Source organism: Cryptomeria japonica, chromosome 7 (genome assembly GCF_030272615.1).
Source record: "Cryptomeria japonica chromosome 7, Sugi_1.0, whole genome shotgun sequence".
NCBI lineage: Eukaryota > Viridiplantae > Streptophyta > Pinopsida > Cupressales > Cupressaceae > Cryptomeria > Cryptomeria japonica.
Genome location: NC_081411.1, coordinates 641,595,129 through 641,615,765, shown reverse-complemented (window position 1 = coordinate 641,615,765; position 20,637 = coordinate 641,595,129).

Genomic DNA, 20,637 nt, shown 5'->3' with positions numbered 1-20,637 from the left:
GATAAGTTTACTGATTAGCAACAACACGTCACTAACACATCACTCACCGGTTTCTTCTCTCCCAACACCAACTTGTATACTCACCGATTGACCTCACTGACCACAATGCTTGTTGACATCAATGACAACACAATGCCAATAATTTCTCCCTTTGGCATTGATATCAACACATGTAGTATCCAGTATACTATTGGCATTTTCTCTCCCCATTTGACAATAATAACAAAGGATCCTAACAGAGATTTCTACTGGTTGCTTCTTCCCCTTTGACCATTATACTATACATCCTCTCAATCAGCAACACTTGAGATAGAGGTCTCAGATTCCGACTAATATCAATTGAATATACTAGTCTGATATCAATGGTATATTGTCCCTCTTTCTTAACTCTCCCTATATATTGGTCTAGTGTTTCTTTCACCTGGTGGTCCAATTTTGATTTCAATTAAGGACAAATTGAATAGACATTGAAAGAAATCATAAACAAGGACTGATGAGCACTTCCCACTATCACAAGCTCACTGATGTAGTATCATAGACATTTGATCTCTCCTAGTGTCCAGGATGTTTGATACCAATTAAAAGATATGGCAGTGAACTCTCCATGAACCATATGTCTCAGGTCCTAAATTGGTTCTCCAATCTACACCTAGTACCAATTGAGCTCAGTATATGTACTTTTCAGATGATCTTCCACTTCCATGAAATTCATCACACCTTGTGGCATGATCTTGCATGACCACAATGCCAACTTACCTCAACATCATGTCAACTGTCAAACTGGTTGACTCATACTAATGAATCCATATCTAGTCAACTACCGGACCACCACATTGTCATTCAGGGCTTTTTGAATATCACTTGAGACATAATTTCCTCAATCCAAACCACAGGAGTCACTACAATAATCATAATCTACATTACTAGTTAATTTTCATACCAGTAACACACTATACATACCAGTTTACTCTACCGGTCTAATATCTCTACCAGGACACTTTAACCATCAGCCTTTGTCTTCCTATGTCAAATGCTTCTGATACCAATTTTTTATCTATTGACACTATTAGTAATGATCCATCTCACATATACTAATGTCAAGCCAAATAACTAACTAAACATACACTTCAATCTTATCTTCTTCCTTGTACTGGTAGGAGCCTATCCTTACATATGTTTTTTTTTCAGAATTTGGGGGTGAATGATGTGATCAATGTGTAACTACCCATGAGGTCTTGCATCTCCTTTAGGCCTTAGGAAATACCATTTTTGTATTGAATTGTACTGATCCATCTTCCATCTTCCTTGAATTTTTAGGTGACAATGCTTTGTAGTGTGACCAGAGGCATTGCTAAATAGGCATACTATGTTCATGCCTGACAGGTGATTGGAGGGCCTTCCATCAAACGAGTTTGATTTTCTTCTCCAACCCATATCATTGTGACCTATAGATAGAACCAAGAAATGTCTTGACATTCTACGAACCCTTCTAATTTTGTTCCATGCAACACTTTCTTTCATACATCCTATTATCTCTTCCATGCCGACCATAATTTCTATACCTTGCAATTTTATTGGAAGAGAGGGTGGAAGGAATGCCATGTATCTAAAAATTATTCTTCTTGCATTTATGAATTCTATGGCCAAGTCCATTATAATTATAACACAAAACTTTTGCATTTTTAGGAGCAACAAATGGACTCAACCTATCATAGACGGTAGCAGATCTATGCATGGATCTACAACATGAATCTTTATGTCCATGTCTATGAAATCTATGGAAGATTGAATTTCTCTTCCTAGGAGAAACACTTTGTCTCTTCCTAAACCCATTTTTGCATTCACTTTCCCTATGACCACAATCTTTACATGAAAAGCAGTAACCGAAGAAGGAGGATTTATAACTTATAAACTCATTCTGCCATGAATGGGGAGATCTTACTAGTTTGTTCTCTCCATTTTTACTTCTCCAAGAATGGATCTTGGGTTTTCCATTCTCTGCACCATTTTCATTTGATCCCTTCTTCCTCCATCCTTGTTTTGTCTTGTGGGCAATAACATCTCTCTATTTTCTATCGGTGGGAGGTCTTCTAGACTCTCTTCTCATGTTCTTACTACTGGTGAAGCTATCTTCTCTCATCTTTCCTTTTCCTTTTGGATCAACATTGTTCCTCCTTGTAGCATTGGTATTTCCCTTCATGTCTTCACCAGTTATAGTCAGATCTATTTTCTTTCTTGAAGCATTTTTTACAGTGAAGTTCTTACCTTTGTCATTTTCACTTGAGGTGACAAACTGAATCTCTTTATTGGAGACATTTTTTCTTATGGAGCACTCACCGGTATCAAATCCTAGACCTCTGGTATCCTTAGAATTTTTTTGTTTACTCAACATTCTATATAAAGCTTCAATGCTTCCATCATACCAAATTCTCACCTTGAGCTCATCTTGACGTTTCTCAAGGTCTTTCTTGAGATTCTCCATTTCACCTTTTAGGTTCTAACATTCTTTGTCCTTTGTCTCCACTTTTAGTTGCAACTCCTCACATCTTCTCTCCTTGGCATCCAAGAGTGATTTCAAATCATCAACAATTCCTTTTTTTTCTTCTAACTGAGTGGTTAATATTTTGATGTTTGTGTTTGACTCTTCAAGGCATGTTCTTACCTGGCTGCATTCTTCATGAACTAATTTTTTGTAATTCTTAAATTCATCTCTAACATTTTGCATCTCTTCTTGTGCACTTACCAGCTCACATTCAAAGTCAACTTCTGCTTCGTCACTGCCAAATACATATTGCTGGTGGGATTGATCTGAGCTATCACTTTTTGAGGTGTGCACCTCATTTTATGTCTCTTGGGCCATGAAGAGATGAGTTTCCTCTTCATCATTGCTACACTAGCTGACATATCTACCTTTATCATTTGCACGTGTTTGCTTCATTTTTCTTCTTGCTTCCACAAACTGATCCAATAGTTGTAGGCTTATTTTCATAGAGCTTCTTCAATCTATCCCACAAGCTCTTGTCAGATTTGCACTTGTCTACCTTTGAAGAAAAATCACTGATAAGTCCACTGAGTATGGCCTTCATTGCTTCAACATTATATTTATATCTTCTTTCTGATTCAGGACTGGTGGAACTAGAGATACCATTGACAATTGACATCCATACATCAAACTATAAGGAGGATAGGTAAACTTCCATTCTACAACTCCAAATAGAATAGTTTTAACCATCAAACACTAGAGTAAGGATTGACTCAAATCTAACCATCTTGTCCACAAACCAAAATATACCCAAGCTAGAGAAAGTTTATGTAACCAAGAACCTATGCTCTGATACCAGTTGTTGGATACAAGATGCCACTGAGAGGGGGGGTGAATCAATGTTTTCTAATTTTTATCCTTTTTATCCCAATGTGAGTACTGATTAACAATTCAAAATTAAGTAAACTTATCAGTGAGATAAGGGAAGATATCAAAATGCAAACACACAAAGGAACATCACATAACACCTATTTATACAAGGAAAACCCAAGAGGGAAAAACCTCGATGAGAAATGTTGCTGGAGTCTACTGCTCCAATCCAGCCTCACAATAAAAATAACTATTACAACATTTAAGGCACCAACCCAAGGAGCACCAGCTCAGTGATCTACAATGAACTTTATCAAATCAATACAAAAGTAATAATCCAGTTACAAATGAGTTCTGTAACCACAATAATCCCTTCTTTCTTCTAGTTTACTCTTCTCTTCTGCCTCATCGATTCAACTCACTTCTTATCACTCTACGTCTTCCATGTCTAACTTCCTCTTACTCTCTCTCTCTCTCTACTCTCCTCACCATACTTCTACTACTACCTCACTAGTTTTGACTCTGTCGATAAGATCAATTGTTAGACAATACACTTGCTACCGGTTACCCCACTTACTACTTTAACCCTACACTGTTCTCTAGCTAGATGTATCCCCTCAACCACTCACTTTGCACCAGTTCACTCTATGTTGCCTTCCTCTCCACTTCCTTCTTATTGGTACACATGCTTCTTGTTCATATCATTGTCGTACTTGTGATAGTTCACCAGTTACCTTGACCTCACCAGTTAAAGCTCTCTTAAAACCTTTCACCAGTTGCACTTCCACACACTCAGTCACTATGATCTTGTACAATTTGCACTCTAACTACATGAGGCACTAGCACACTCTCTTTCTCTTCTATCTAGCCCAAAACATCATTAATCATCTTCAATCTTCTATGTGCCTATTTATAACCATGTTTTCCCCCCAAAACATGACTACATCAAATTTGGTGCATTAGGGTTTCATCCATCAACTATGAGGCATATCGAATCCAATCAGATCTTGTTGTAGGGAAGGACAACTTGCAACAAATCACTCAACTCCGCCATTTTTATTTTTCTAAAACATGCTTTTTATCTTTAGCAACCTACATCCTATCTATCGGCTTATCTTTTGGTAAATCACAATGAATGCTCTCACTATATCTTTCACCAACTCTGATTTGCATCAACACAACCTGTAGAGGTCCTCACACTATAGATCTATGCCATTAGGTCTTCTTAGAGCTGCAAACCTCTGCAACACATCCCATGAATTACACAGTAGACATTAATGTCGACCTACTCACAAGCTGCCTCATCGACTTCACCGTTCATCCTTCACTGTACATTTAACACCTGAAGTGCATGTGTCTACTTTGCTGGCATCCACCTTAGCATAGTCACTTGTGTCTATTTAGACTCTATCATGGACCACATCATACACTACTGATGCTCACCTACTGGTTCTCTAACCTTGTCGATATAGCTTTCCTTACCAATAATGTACTAGCCAATCAACCTTCACACCAAGAAGTCTTATGTTCAGTTGGTGGCAATAATACATTTGGTCTAGAATTTTGATGGAGGTTTCTGATGAAGAAGGTATATTGTGACCAATTTTTGAAAAAATGCCCAAATTTGTTAGAATTCCGACAATAATTTCACATTTGGTTTCAACGAAGAAGGCATTAGTAATGAATTTTTTATTTTTTTTTTAAAATGCCCATGTTCGTCGAAATTTCGATGAAAATGGGCATTACTTAAAAAAAGAAAAAAAAGAGGGCAAGTCATTTGCACAATCAATCCCGCCCAGGCTTCATTGACCTCTGGCAACCCCTGGAAAGATCAAACGACACTCACCATCGAGATACTTTCGCACACTCACCATTCGAGATAGAATCTTCACCTTCTTTTGCAACCCACTTGTAATGGCATGCCTGCTAAAAATTGCTTTGAACCTACAAATACTATAATGGCTTATGGTTGAGTTTCAATACCTCCACTCTTGGATCCCAAATGAATAGGGAATGGAAGCGATATAAATATGTTTACAGAGTTGCATGCTTATTCATCAATGTACCTGGGTAAATGGAAAACACTTGTGGTTATCCACCTTTCTTTTTCTTTCTCCTAGAAATCCAAGGCGGGGAAGCACTTGAATTTGTATATTTGATTGGCCAATCTTGGTTAGTCATGCATGGGCCTAGTTGTTTTTCTCGAGCAGCTCATACTACTCAAAAAACATTTTGAGTTTAGGAATTAGGGGGCCCAGGTGAGGCACATGTGAACAATTGTCTCCCTACCTAGTAGATAGTGTTTTGATTTCTTGATTGCACGTATTAGTGCACAAAGATTTTGGCCATACACTTGATGACCCCTTACGACTGAAGTGAACACTAGTCTACCACCATATAACAAGCTTGTCTCTTTCTATGAAAGTGCAGTGACTAGTGTATTTGCTGCTTTGCAACCTCCGAGGTAATCAACCAATTTATTTGCAACCTCCGAGGTAATCTGCATGACCCAAAAATTTACAAATGGTTTTAATTTTTGGAAATAAGAAACACTTGGACCAAAAATGGACTAGCAAGAAAGGGGCTAGAAGCTTAGTCATAGATCGTATTCTAACAAAAAATAGAAGGTCATAGCTTGGTAACCTAGCTAGTCCATGAGTAGTAGCTCAAAATGCTATCAAAGCTAGGTTAGTTTAGGAGCCCCAAGAACCTGTATTGTGTCTTATAGTAGGTTTTGAAAATAATCTACACTCAAGCCAACAATGGAATGGTAAGAAAGGGGGTAGTAGCTCAATGGTAGAGAAATTTATTAACAAATAGAAGGCCTTAAGTTGGATTCCTAGCTATTTTATGAGTATTAGCTTAACATTTTCATGTGTAAATAACATCTACTCCCACCTCTACCATAGATCCAACTTCCACCATTTCTCCTTCCACAACCTCTAGTCACCTTCATGTACCAAAGCCACTAGTGCCACACCTTTACATCCTCCACTTATCATCCACCATATGGCCTATTTATCAAGTTTATTTCTTCTACATGTAAAAGCCATATGCACAAGATGGAATGACAATTGGTAGATGTAAAATTCATATTCCACAACCTTTGCTAATATCCTTTTTGTCGGTGCCAAAATGTGAGGTTTGTAACATGATGCGACATCCATCAAAGTATAATAGAGAGGAGATTTCTAACAAGATGGCAGATCAAACAATTTAGGAAAGCATCGATAAAAAATAAATACAAGATTGTAGTTTATAGAGTTTAGTAAAAGGGTCAATGAACAAACATAACACTACTTTGGAAGGCTGCAGAGATGGTGCCTGTCACAATATAGAGACAGGCTATACAAGAAACAAGAATAGAAAAGATGCAAGGCTGAGCCATAGAGTGGGGTATGATATCCATCAAAGCGTAAAGGCTTTTGAAACTCTATCATAAATATAATTATCATGTTTGATCAAATCAATAACTATCTAAAAAATTGAAATGCTAGGGAGAGAAATTAAATGTGAAGATGATTGATGTGCATGGTGATTGTTAATTGCATGTTTCAATGAATATTTTATTGTAATCTTTATGTCAGTTCAATTTGTGTGCAAAGAATCTATACATTTGTGCTAACTATTATTTAGTTTCTAAGTTAGGTAGAGGAATATTTATGTGCTTGCATCAAATGGTATAAAAGATTGAGATCTTGAGTGTGTAGATAATATCAAATGTCACAACTTATATTTTCCAAATTTCCTAACAAAGCCCTACAAATAGTCCTAGGTGAATATTTTTTGAAGGTCTCAGGAGATTTGATCTACACAAAAATATTGAGAGATATATGCATGCCCATGATATATACAATATTTGGATTTGTTTGTATACATTTTCTCATGGTTGAGGCTATCATCTATTGTAAATCTCCAAGGGCTATAGTGTACCTACCACTATATCCTTGACTACTATTGGCTTCAAAGCAATCAATATTTTGTTACAAATGCATTGTCTTAGGTGTAGTTATAATGCCTTTAATCATGCATGTTCTTGATACCATGCAATGTGACTTATGCCTTGCTAACATGACTACTCTATGCTTAGAAAATCACTATCCAATAGCTACTCTTTTTTAGACATGCACTCTTGACCTTGCACTTTCACCTTAATGTCTTTACAAACTCTAAACCTGCACATGGATGCTTAATGTCCTTTCTTGGACAATAAAAATTTGAAAAGACTGATCCTTATTCTTGATTTCATGATAAATGAAATGATTGTGATCTTTCAATTTTATGTATGGGTGATCCCAAGCACACTGCCTTATCACATTTGCATATGTAGATGGATGTTTATATATTGTACTATAGACTATTTAAATTTCACTGTACTGACAGTCACTATGCCATTTTGTGAATTGTTTCTAATATTCTCTATTGGACTTGGTTTGATCTTGAATGCTCTATCTTTTTTGGCCTTAAACTACTATTTGATGCTATAACTTTCTTTATATGATTGTCAAAGGGATTTTAACACTATCTATTTGTTGTTTGAAACTAGTGTTCATTTCATAGCATTCTCTCAATTTACTCACTATTATATGCTATGAAGAAAAACTCTTTCACTATTTTGAATTGCTCTTTACCATGATGCTTGAAATACCATAGCTTAAAGTGGAAGTGGTGCTGCAATGTAGAAAACATCTCAATTCTTCATTATCATCATTATCCATACCTCATGCTTTAGACTATTTGGAAGTTGCCATACCATTCAAATATTCATGTATTGGTACCTAATTGTGAAAGTTTGAGGTCCATTGGGAAAAAAGTTGTCATTTTACCATGACAAATTTTGTATTTCTTGTAGCAACTTCTTAAAAATATGGTTGGAAAGTTAGTTTATGGTGGTTTGAGGTTTTGGATGGGAATAAATAGGCCTTTGGCATGCCATCCAAGAGTTTTACTTAATGAAATTGGGGTTTTCTGTGCATTTTTTGACATTTCAGTTTGATTCTCTTCATTTTTCATTGTGAAAATCATCATAATTTGATGGGAAGTCAATTGGATGTGGTACAAAAGTGAGTTAACTTCATTTTTTCTTTTTTTGGCATTGAATTTAATTTTTTTTTAAAGAAGATATCATAGTTTTTCCAAAAATTATCAAAACCCTGCCTAGTGCTTACCGAGAGGAGTAAATAATGTATAGTTTGGTCTCCCATGCATATAAACTCACCCAAATGTGTGGGAATACCTCTATTCATTCTATGTATCATATTATGTTGTGTTGAGGGCTCAAAACTAGATTTGGTACATGTTTGGGCATGAGGACAATCTGATATCTCTATGTATCAGACAGTAAAAGGCAGTAAGTGTGAAGAATTCGGTGGGAAGACCAAGCGATTGGTATTTTGAAGTGGTTGATGATAGAAAGAGGGGTGAGGGGACCCTATGCAACCTTCAGAAGGGTTTGGGGATCAAAACCAAATAAAATAGATTAAATTTCTATGACTATCCTAAGGGTATTAATTGTCACAGTCATAGTTTTACTAGTGATGTTGTTTTTGTTTTGAAAGAGTTGTGTTTGTAAACCCAAGTGTAGACATGTAATGGAGTCATGAGATGTCTTAATACTACATCAATACTTAACAACAACTTGAGAATTTGATTCAAAAGGGTCATATTGACCAACTACTTTTTCTTTGTGGAAGCCCATTTTGTACTTTCCAAGAAGAAGATAGGACATGGTGATTCAAATTGACTATTGGATCCTAATCAAGACCACTATCAAGAACAAGTTTTTTGATCCCTCAAATTTCTGGCCTCTTGAACCATCTCTGAGGAGATGAATTTTTCAACAAGATTGAATTGAAATTAGGAAACCATCAATTCCTTGTTGAGCTAATTAACATTTGGAAGACTTTCTTTGAGTCCAAGAAGGGCTTGTTTGAGTGGTTATTGATGACCTTTGGCATAATCACTACACCAACAACATTCATTTGGATGATGAATGATGTACCTATATTCTTCATAGGTTGTTTGTGGTTGTCTACTTGGATGACATTCTTATGTTCAAAAATATATGGCAATAACACGTGACAAGTTCTTTCAAACTTAAATTAGCTTAAGCTTTATGCCAATATAGAGAAATGCTCTTTTAGCATGGAGAGGATCTAGTACTTCAATTACATTGTTGATGAAGATGGTGTACATGTTGACCTAGAGAAGATCTTGATTTATAAAGAATATATTGTTCCTAGGATTCTCATAAAACTCTTGAGTTTCTTGGGGCTAACCAAATTCCACATTAAGTTTTTGCTCACATTTATTCACATTGCATTACCTCTAAACATGCAACAAAGGGGGGGCCTAATAAAAGTTCATATTAATAGGGCCACAACAACAAGCATTGACTCAATTGAAATAGAATTTTTGTTCAATAACACTCTTTGTTTTGTTTGATTTGTACCAATCTTTTGAGATCAAAATAGATGCCTTAGATCATGTATGGGGAGCAATCTTGGCTAACATTAGCATCTAGTTTCCTACCATAGTGAGATGTTTTCTAACATAGTGTGTAGGCACCTAAAATATGATAGAGATTTATGCTATTGTTTAGGTCTGCATACAATGAAAGGACTACATATTGGAAGGAGACAATCATCCATACTTATCACAAGCTTCTGTAGCTCATGTAGACTCAAGGTGAGCTGTAAAATGACCATCAATGAGTGTGAACCCCATCTTCATAATTTATGATCAGTTGCCATGATACTTGACCCTATCCTCGTGGTGTTGGCTCAATTCATATTAGTTTTACCAAGCCTAGAAGCCAATTAATGTATCCAAGGGTGTCTAGAAGAATGGATTGTATGATCATTGACTTTGTATGTTGAAACCATTATACATGCCCCTACCTTCTGCATCATACACATGAGTCAAGGATGATAGTGTGGTGTGCAAACATCCTATATGGATAGGACACAAGAATCTATACCGAATAGTGCTAGGTGAAATGTATTTAATATCTTAGACTTACATGGAAATATGGGTAAGTTTTCACATGTGATGATGCCATGAAAGGTCTGATATCCCTATGTATTAGATTGAGAAAACCAGTGAAAGCCAAAAAAAATGCATTGAGAAGGAAAAAGGATGAATTTCCTAATGTTTGGTGTTGAAGTGATGTGTGGGGACCTTACCAAGTCAAATACCTTGTTGTAGTTTCAAAGGGTAGAAAAAGAATAAGCATTTTATTTAATGTCCTAATAGACCATCCATCATAACAATGATTACCAATTATGTGTGTGTTGCAAACAAAGTTCTAGAGGAAGGATCTTTCTATTGTAATACCAAGTGAGTGTTCATTGACCTTGTGTAGGGTCGTCCAAGCCTAGAGTAAGGAGTTCGAAGCCTAGATACATTGATTTGGCCTTGTGGCCATCAATGAGTGTTGACCCAATAGGAGAAGTATGGAGACTAACAATTTTGGAAGTGTGGCATTTTTGAGAGCCAACACTTAGATGTGAAACCCATCTTCACATATTAAGATTAGTTGCCATGATACTTGACCCTATCCTTATGGTGTTGGCTCAATTCATATTAGTTTTCCCAATCCTAGAAGTCAAGTAATGTATCCAAGGGTGTCTAGAATAATGGACTATATGATCATTGCCTTTGTATGTTGAAACCATTATACATGCCCCTTAATTGAGGGTATTGAGGAAGATTGGGATCAGAATAGTGTGTTTTGTTGAAGAAACATGATGTGAAAATTTTGATGCAGAGGCAAGGGTAGAACTCAGTATTTCATATTAGGAAAACAACCACATTGATTAGGCAAGTCAAATAAGGTCTCTCCAATGTTTAGGATACACAAGGGAAGCATTAGTCATGTAAGTATGCATGAGCATGGGAATGGATAGTTACTTTCCTTTTAGATTGATTTGGATAGTATTGAGAGGATCCTATAAGGATGACTATCACCATACTCTCAATGAATTCACAACATTGATAATGAATTCACATTAGATACTCATGGATTACCCCAATTAGACATTAGTCAACTTAAGATATGATACAAGGATTGAATACCACAAAGCCATTAGCATATCACCTGCTTTAAATCACCACAAAGCTATTAGATATGTTTTGAGATAAAAAAGAAGACTTAAATGGTTTTGGTTCAATTTGCATTATTTCTATGTTTAAGTAATTTAATTTGGTATATTATACTAAAACGTGATTTCATAACTAACATTTCAACTTCGATATAACTAGTTCTATAGCCCAATTTTTTTGCCTGTGAAGAAAGACCATGTCAGACAATATCAGCGAACAACAAAATAAGGAGACAATTGCTAGATTGTGGTCTAGCTTGAAAAGAAAAGGTGATGGAAAATGTTACTGTCCCTGCAAAATTTGCAAGGGGTTAAAGACTAGAAGACTTCTAATCAAAACAACTAAGAAACATTGTAGGTTATGTGGTCACATTGAAGGGGGACATGATTATCATCCATTGGTAAGTTTTTCATTATATCATTTTAACAATTTATATACATAAGAAATCACTTGATGATGAGATCATGATAATGGTTTATTTGTGTTTATCATTTTTATATAGGTCGAGCACCCCAGAGCACATGATATGGATCAACACAACTCGAAGAATATGGTTTTCGAAGTGGAGGAACATGGAGGTGTGAATATCAAAGCTGAAGATAATTGTTGGTGTAAATAATTATTCATCTTGGATATTATTACACCTTACTTAAGTTTACTTACGAAATGCATCTCATAGTAGTTTGGGTATGAGACACTTGGGTGTTTGTGCCACATTGGGATACTGTTTGTAGGAGAATTTCCACCTTTTATGGTGTTGATCTTGTTACTACTCTATCATATCCACTTATTGTGGAGTGATAATTCCACCTTCGGTGGGTGATCCACCTCATGTGGAATATTTTATTGTTTCTCCTACCTATCCACACCTATTTCCTACCTACCCTGGTTTCTTATTGAGCCACATGTCATGTTTGTGTGCTCACATATCCATATTGTCTTGCCTATATAAGCAGGCTCATATTCATTGTATGTAACAACAATTGAACAACGATTGATGATCCAATTAATCAGTATTTTATTGATAGAATACAATTTATTCCTATCATCTATTTTGTTCTCTCTTATTTGTGCTTTCCATTGCCTCTAGATCTTGGCAAAATATCACATGGTATCAGAACCATTAGAGTGCCATTGGTTTGCCAATTGAGAGAAATTTGGGGTTTTGTATTTGGGAGCTTTCTATTGAAGGTTAATATTGGAGCTTGTTGGGTCAAATCTGAGGTCACCATTGGATTGAGGAGGTTCAAGAAAGTCAGAATGTCTTTTGTTTCATCCAAATCCAACATCCGAGGCCAAATCTATAGCCATTTGAAGGTGGAGGGTAGTGACTTGTCCCGACAGCGATCTATGATTTTGGAGAATTTTTGGCCCAATATGTCATCTCCATTGCGCTTAGAAGGTCCAAAAACCCCAAGATTGATTATCAATTCTTCAAAAGTGGCCTCCGTTACCCCAGGTTGAAAAAATTTCCCCTCTTGACCTGTCGTACGGACTTGCAAGTACAGGTCTGAATTTTTTTTAAAAAAATTTGTTTTATGTTTTTTATTATATTTTTTTTAGAAATTGAAAAAAAGATAATTAAATTTCATTTTAGGGGGGTGGGGCGATTTGTTTTGTTTTTTAAAAATATTTTTTTTGGGGGGTTATTACCCGCAGTACTTGCAGGTAGTACACCGCATTGTACCTATGAATAACCGCAGTCACTGCGGATACACCGCAGTGTACCTGTGGGTAACTGTAGGCATTGCAGCCCCGTAGTGTACTTACGGTCCCACAGGCATTGCGGGTAACGACAATTTACCTACAAGTGTTCGCAAGGCTCTGCAGGCCCCTCCCCATGGGGCGGGTTAAGAAATTTAATTTTTTTTTTTGTTTTTTTTTTGTTTTTTTTAAATAGTTTTTTTAATAAGAAAAATAAAATAAAAAATTTAATAAAGTTTTTTTCTTTAATAAATTTTTATTAAATTTTTTTTTCGTTTCAAAATTTAAAAAAAAAAAATGACTGCCTTTTTTAAAAAAAAATCTTTATTTTTTAATAAAGTTTTTCTATGGGCATATAATAAATTATTTTTATTTAGATTTTTAAAATCTTTTAAAAACAAAAATATCATGGAATAAGTCAAATTGGGAACACAATTTCTTTTTGTCACTTCATACTTGTCCTGTAGTGCTTCCAACCGACAGTCAAGAGGGGGGGGATCGATTTGCTCCTTTATATCTCTTGGCCACATCCTAATCGGAGGTGTCTTTTTCTACAGTATTCTATAGGGCTTCTTGGTGGCATCATTTTCATGTTTCCAGATTTGCACTATCATGTTGTATGCTCTTGCATGAGCAATGTTGTACTTGCACTATCATAAAGTGCCACACTTCTTTGTATCTTGTCATTATTGACATATTTGATGTAATCCTCTTGTACATGTAGATTAGTAATATCTTGTGAGACATCGTGCATGGCTCCAGTTGAGACTTAGGTTGTACACATTTGTGCATGGCTCCCATGAGACTTAGATTGTACTAGTATGTCATGCCCAAAATTTAGGGCAAAAACGGAACAAATTTCTTTTTAAAACAGACTAAATTAATTAACAAGTTCACTCTTGCGACAAACGTTAATAAAATTTCCATTATTAAATTCGAGCTAATTCTGAAAACGAACTAAGCATCGATAAATTGTTAAATTTTAATTGCGGAGAACCTACTGATTTAATTCTATCTCTAAGAGATATCTAGTCAATAGGTTTATTAAATTAATCAAACTAAAGGATATAGGAGTGAAAAATTGAGTTTATTCTCCCATAAGACTATATAGTCTTTTCAATTCTTTTATATTTCTCTTTATAATTTATCCCAAATTAAAATCAGGATTATATAAATATATACATATATACATATTTGAATATGCATATATTTATATATTTATAATTTAATTACTAATTCAAAATCCTCAAAAATTCATATCTTTACATATATATATATATATATACCCATATATATATATATGGATACATATATATATATTATATATTTTGCATAATGGCAAATCTTTTAATTCTAAATTTACAAGCCATTATATCTTCCTAAATATTGTTTCTTATTTCCCCCCAACCCTAATTAGGGTTTTAATCTCCCCACTTAAATGTTATTTAATCTACTTATATTATTTTTTTTTTTTTTATAACAACTTGCCCTAGCCCCATTCGGCTAGAGTTCTAAACCATTTATATTTTTTTAACAGTCAATCTCTTTTTGGCTGGGCCGAAGCCCTTGGCGGCTATGAAACCAATTCATCGTAGGTCACGGAGGAGGGGAAAACGAACTTGGCCGCGTGCGCCACTGTGTGAGCGCATAGTGGGTGTCGCGGCACCACTGTGTGCCCACACAGTGGGCGCTACTGGCGGCTCCACTGTGTGGCCACACAGTGGCGGCCGTGGCCGTCCACTGTGTGCCCACACAGTGGGAGCCGCAAGCGGCTCCACTGTGTGTGCACACAGTGGGCGCCACGCGGTCGTCCACTGTGCGTACACACAGTGGAGTCCGCGGGGACCCAATGCATTATTTTTTTTTAAAAAAAATTTAAAAAAAATATAATATATAAATATATATATATATATATATAAATATATATATATATATAAATATATATATATTTATATATATATATATATATGTATATATTTAAATACACATAACTTTTATATTCATAGTTAAAAAGATGGAATTTAATTCAATATAAAATTTATATATATTTTTTTTAAAAAGAGAATTTTACATGCAAAATTATAAACTAATATAATAAAGGGAAAAACATTAAGTTTAATAAAAAATGTAAATATATATATATATATATATATATATATATATATATATATATATATATATATATATATATATATATATATTTATTTATTTATTTAAATACATCTATAAAATAAGCTTATAAATCAATGCTAACTATAATACAATTTAGAGTATTATTCAAAGATTCATTATACTTTTTCTGGAAATAAAGAAATTCATTCATTATTTTTTTTTTCTAATAAAATATTCACATAAAACAACTTTTTTCCATTTAAAATACTTAAAAGCTTCCAGCATAAATAAACTTCTAATTTGCCTCAATTAAAAATACAGGTAAAATCTAAATGAAAACAATTCTTTTATTTCTTTCCATAATACAAGAAGCTTTTGCATGCAACACAAATTAACTTTTCTTTTTCAAATAAACCAGAAGTAGAAATAACAAGCTTTTCTTTTTTTAAACATTTCTAAATATTTTACCAATTTACAGAATGTTTTCTCTGAATAGTCACAACAATAAAACTTCAAGTCTACTTTCACAAAATACAACTTGCTTCTCTTTTCTATGAATGAGGCATATTTCTATAACAACTTTAAACAAACATCTGCAACTGATCTCAAGTATCTTCAATAACAATCTTCTGTATCTCTTTCATGGTTCCTATTCTCTTTCCTCTGATTTTCCTGCATAATAGAAAACACAAATATGACCACGGAGTGCTCACCTCCCAGCCTAGGCTAACTGGTAGCCACCCCCGAGCTCGGAGAACCAAATCCTAGACGGGTAACAAACAGGCAAACACATAGAAAGCAATGCATACAGATTCTTTTCAGACACATTCCCAACTTGGCTTTCACAGCACCACACTTTGGTGATGAACATTTTCAAAGGGTGGTAGTGGACCAAATACCCTGAGGAGAACTGCAAGTATGAAATAAACAAGAAGCCACCTCATGGCACAATAAAAATATCAAGAATTCTCAACCCCTTATTCCTTATGCCCCCCCAAAGGCATTCTAGCCTTATATCCCTCCTTGTGACCCCCATTGCACAAACAGGCCATGCAGCAAGGGTCACACAAAGATCCCTTGTGATCGCTCTCAAAAGAGAGTCTCTCACTCGAGGGTTGTCACTGCTACCACCCTCAAGATCCTCTTCTCTCCCAAGAGTAAGAGATCTTGAGAAAACTCCCAAAACACATCAATTCATAAAACAAAATACCAAAAGATTTTCAAACATAAACTTTCAAGAATACAGATTTCTTACAACAACAACTTCCAGACATGAACAAGAAGAAGATATTATAAGTAAAAATTGAAACCAACCTTAATCTGCCCAAAGGTTATTATGATATCTGATGAAGAGCTGCCCAATCCACAAATCTTTTTCCTTCTACCCTTATTCAAATTCCTCTATTCCATAACATTATTTTTCTTCTAAATTTTCTTCTGTCTCCAAAAATGGAGAGTGGGTGATTACCCTGCTATTCCCAAAAATCCTCCTTAAGAAGCTCACTCTCAGAGTTCTCATAGGATTCTAAAAAAAAACAAAAAGAAGAAAGAAAGCAAAATGCAAAAAGACTCCCCTTCCAAAAGGAAAAATCTTGATTTGATTTAACTTCAATTTTCAATTTTCGCTCAACTCAAAAAAACCAATTTTTAAAGCATTAAAAAGTTCATTATAAAGTAGAAACTTGCCTAAAATTACCCCTAACCCCTAGGTATACCTTATGGGCATTAGGAAACCCTATTAAACTACCCCTAGGTCTTCATTTAACCCATTTTAAACCCCTCTGAAGTTTATTTTCGGGTCAAACATAAGTTGACCACTCCAAATATTATATTCCCAAAATATTTTTGACAACACATTATTTTATTTAAGATTAATTATAATTAAACACTTTCCCACCAAGAGACAAAATAAAATATTTAAATTTAAATACACACGTGTCAAGTGACACTAATAAAATACTTTTACAAAAATAAAACATGAAATTGTCTCTTGAGGTTTTTACACATTAAAATTTAATTAACACTTAACACTCATGCAGCATATACTGTTACGAATAAAATACAACACAAACGGGGTGTTGTCTCTCCAAATAGACAAACCCTGGCTTTACGAACATACATAAGTCTAGGTTTGATTCTCTGTAATTTTCCATGGTCACATGGTAAATTTCCTGCTCATCTCAATATACACATTAGTACTTCCAAATATCCAATTATAATATAATTCAATAATATAACAATGCACATCATCAGTAGCATACAATTTTCATCTGCACAGATCAAATACAACTTTTACCAAGCAATTTCACATAAGCAATTTTCATCCCAATTCACATAAACTACACATACATCATAGTTCTACATTCAGAATAAAGTCTTGCAAATTCAATATCGACATCTATCATTGCAATATCATTCTATCTAATAATCATGTAGTGTTCTATCTCAAAAAGCATGTAAGTAAATCATCAAATCATAGCAATGTTATCCAAATCCTGAAATCATATAAGTTCTAAGTCTCAAAATGCATCAAAATAAAGTATCCATAATAGTCTAAATATAAAATCCACTGAATGTCAAACTGAGTCGAGGTGAGGCCTCACATCCTCCCCCTCTAGGCATGAACTTCCTCCTGGAGTTCATCAAAGAGGTGAGGGTACTCTGATCTCATATGAGTTGCATCCTCCCATGAAGCCGTAACCTCATCATAACAATCCCACTGGACCCTAACCTGGTCCAGCTCTCGACCTCGAAGGGCCAATGTCCGGCGTGCCAAAATGCGAATGGGCTCCAAAGCTAGCTGCCCGTCCGACTCCACCTGCAAGGCATCCCAATCTAAAAGGTGAGACTCATCATAGATATAATTTCTCAAAACTGAAACATGAAACACATCGTGGATGCGTGACAGGCTAGGTGGCAAAGCTAAATGGTAGGCAAATGGGCCTATCCTCTCCAGAATCTCAAAAGGTCCTACAAAGCGAGGTGCGAGCTTTGAACCCTTTCCGTAACGGATTGGACTCTTATGTGGTCGCACTCTCAGGAAAACTCTGTCTCCAACCAAGTAACTACGATCAACCCTCTTTGCATCGACATACTTCTTCTGTCTATCCTGAGCCTCTCTGAGACGCTGCCTAATCAAATCCACCTGCTACTCCATATCCCGAACTAACTCAGGACCAATAGCAACTCTATCCTCTATGCGATCCCAACTCAAGGGCGTTCTGCAAGGCCTGCCGTATAATGCCTGGTAAGGTGGCATCCCCAAAGAAGTGTGATGCCCATTGTTATAGGCAAACTCCACTAAAGGAAGATACTCCTCCCACCGGGTCTGATGATCCATGACATACATACGAAGCATATCCTCTAACACCTGATTGACCCTCTCTGTCTAACCATCTGTCTCCGGGTGATAGGCTGTACTGAAATTGAGCTTCGTGCCCATAACTGCCTGTAATGACTTCCAAAAGGTAGAAGTGAAAAGATAATCCCTGTCAGAAATAATCTTGCGGGGTACGCCATGAAGTCTAACAATGTCTTGCAAGAACACCTGTGCTACTGCTGGAGCTGTGAATGTAGTACGAACTGGTGAAAAGTGAGCTACTTTGGTCAACTTGTGAACTTTCACCAAGATAGCATCATGGCGACGAGAAGACATAGGAAGACCAATGATGAAATCCATGGATATAGTATCCCACTTCCACTCTGGTATAGCATGAGACTGAAGCAACCCACCTGGATGGCGGTGCTCCGCCTTTACCCTCTGACACTCGAGACACCGAGCTACTATCTCAGCAATGAGCTGCCGCATTCCCGGCCAATGATACAACTGCCTCAAGTCAGCATGCAACTTCTTAACCCCGGGATGCGCTGCATAAGGAGCTCTATGAGCTTCCGTGACAATGAACTCTCGCAACCCTCCGGAGGAAGGTACATAAATGCGCCCTCTGTGGCGTAACAGTCAATCGGACTCCAAAGAATAATCCTCATATTTCCCTTCTAGAGTAACCTGAGAACATAATACCTGACAAACCTCCGCATACCATCCATCCTCTGACAAGTGCAGAAGTATACGGTCTCTCAAGTCTGTGCCCATGGATATGGTGTAAACCTCATGACGTCTCCTACTTAAGGCATCTGCAACTACATTTTCCTTTCCCTCGATGTAGTGAACGTCAAAATCATATTCGCACAAGAACTCCATCCATCTCCTCTGTCGTGCATTAAGGTTCGACTGAGTGAAGATGTACTGAAGACTCTGATGATCTGAATGCAACTCAAAATGATGTCCTAAAAGGAAGTGTCTCCACCTCACAAGTGCATGCACTACTGCCGCGAGCTCAAGGTCGTGAGTGGGATAATTAAGTTCATGAGTCTTAAGTTTCCTAGACTCGAAAGCTATGGCCCTACCACCTTGCATAAGAACTACCCCTAAACCCTCTAGGGAAGCATCTGTACAAACCATGAAATCAGCTGAAGGATCTGGTACAACAAGGATAGGATCGCTAGTAAGTGCCTTCTTGAGTTCCTGAAAGGCCTTCTCGCACTTCTCTATCCACTCAAATTTCTTCCCTTTACGCTGAAGAGAGGTAATAGGGTGTGCGACTTTGGAGAAACCCTCGACAAAACATCAGTAGTATCCTGCTAAACCCATGAAACTCCTGACCTCCGTCACACTGGTAGGCGTTGGCCAATCCATAATAGCCCTAATCTTTGATGGGTCAACTGAGATCCCATCACTGGAAATAACGTGCCCAAGGTACTTGACCTCAGACCGAAAGAAAGCACACTTCAATAGGCTGCCAAACAACTGGTTATCCCGCAAACACCGCAATACCTGTTTCAGGTGCTCCTCATGCTCCTTCTCATTCTGAGAATATATCAGTATATCATCGAGGAACACAATAACAAAATGGTCCAGAAAGGTACGGAACACCCCATTCATGAGGCTCATAAAAACTGCTGGGGCATTCGTAAGTCCAAAGGGGACTACGGTAAACTCATAGTGACCATATCTAGTGCGAAATGCGGTCTTGTGGATATCACTTTCCACTATTCTCAACTGATGGTATCCTGACTTCAGATCTATTTTGGAAAAGACTTTGGCACCTTGAAGCTGGTCAAAGAAATCATCAATCCTGGGCAAAGGATATCGGTTCTTGATGGTTACTTTATTTAGCTACCGATAATCCATACACAATCGTAGAGATCCATCCTTCTTCTTAACGAAGATGACTGGTGCACCCCACGGGGATATGCTAGGATGGATATGACCCTTCTCAAGAAGTTCCTCAAGCTGAATTTTAAGTTCATTAAGCTCATTTGTGGTCATTCTATAAGGTGCTCTAGAAACTGGCTCGGCTCCTGGT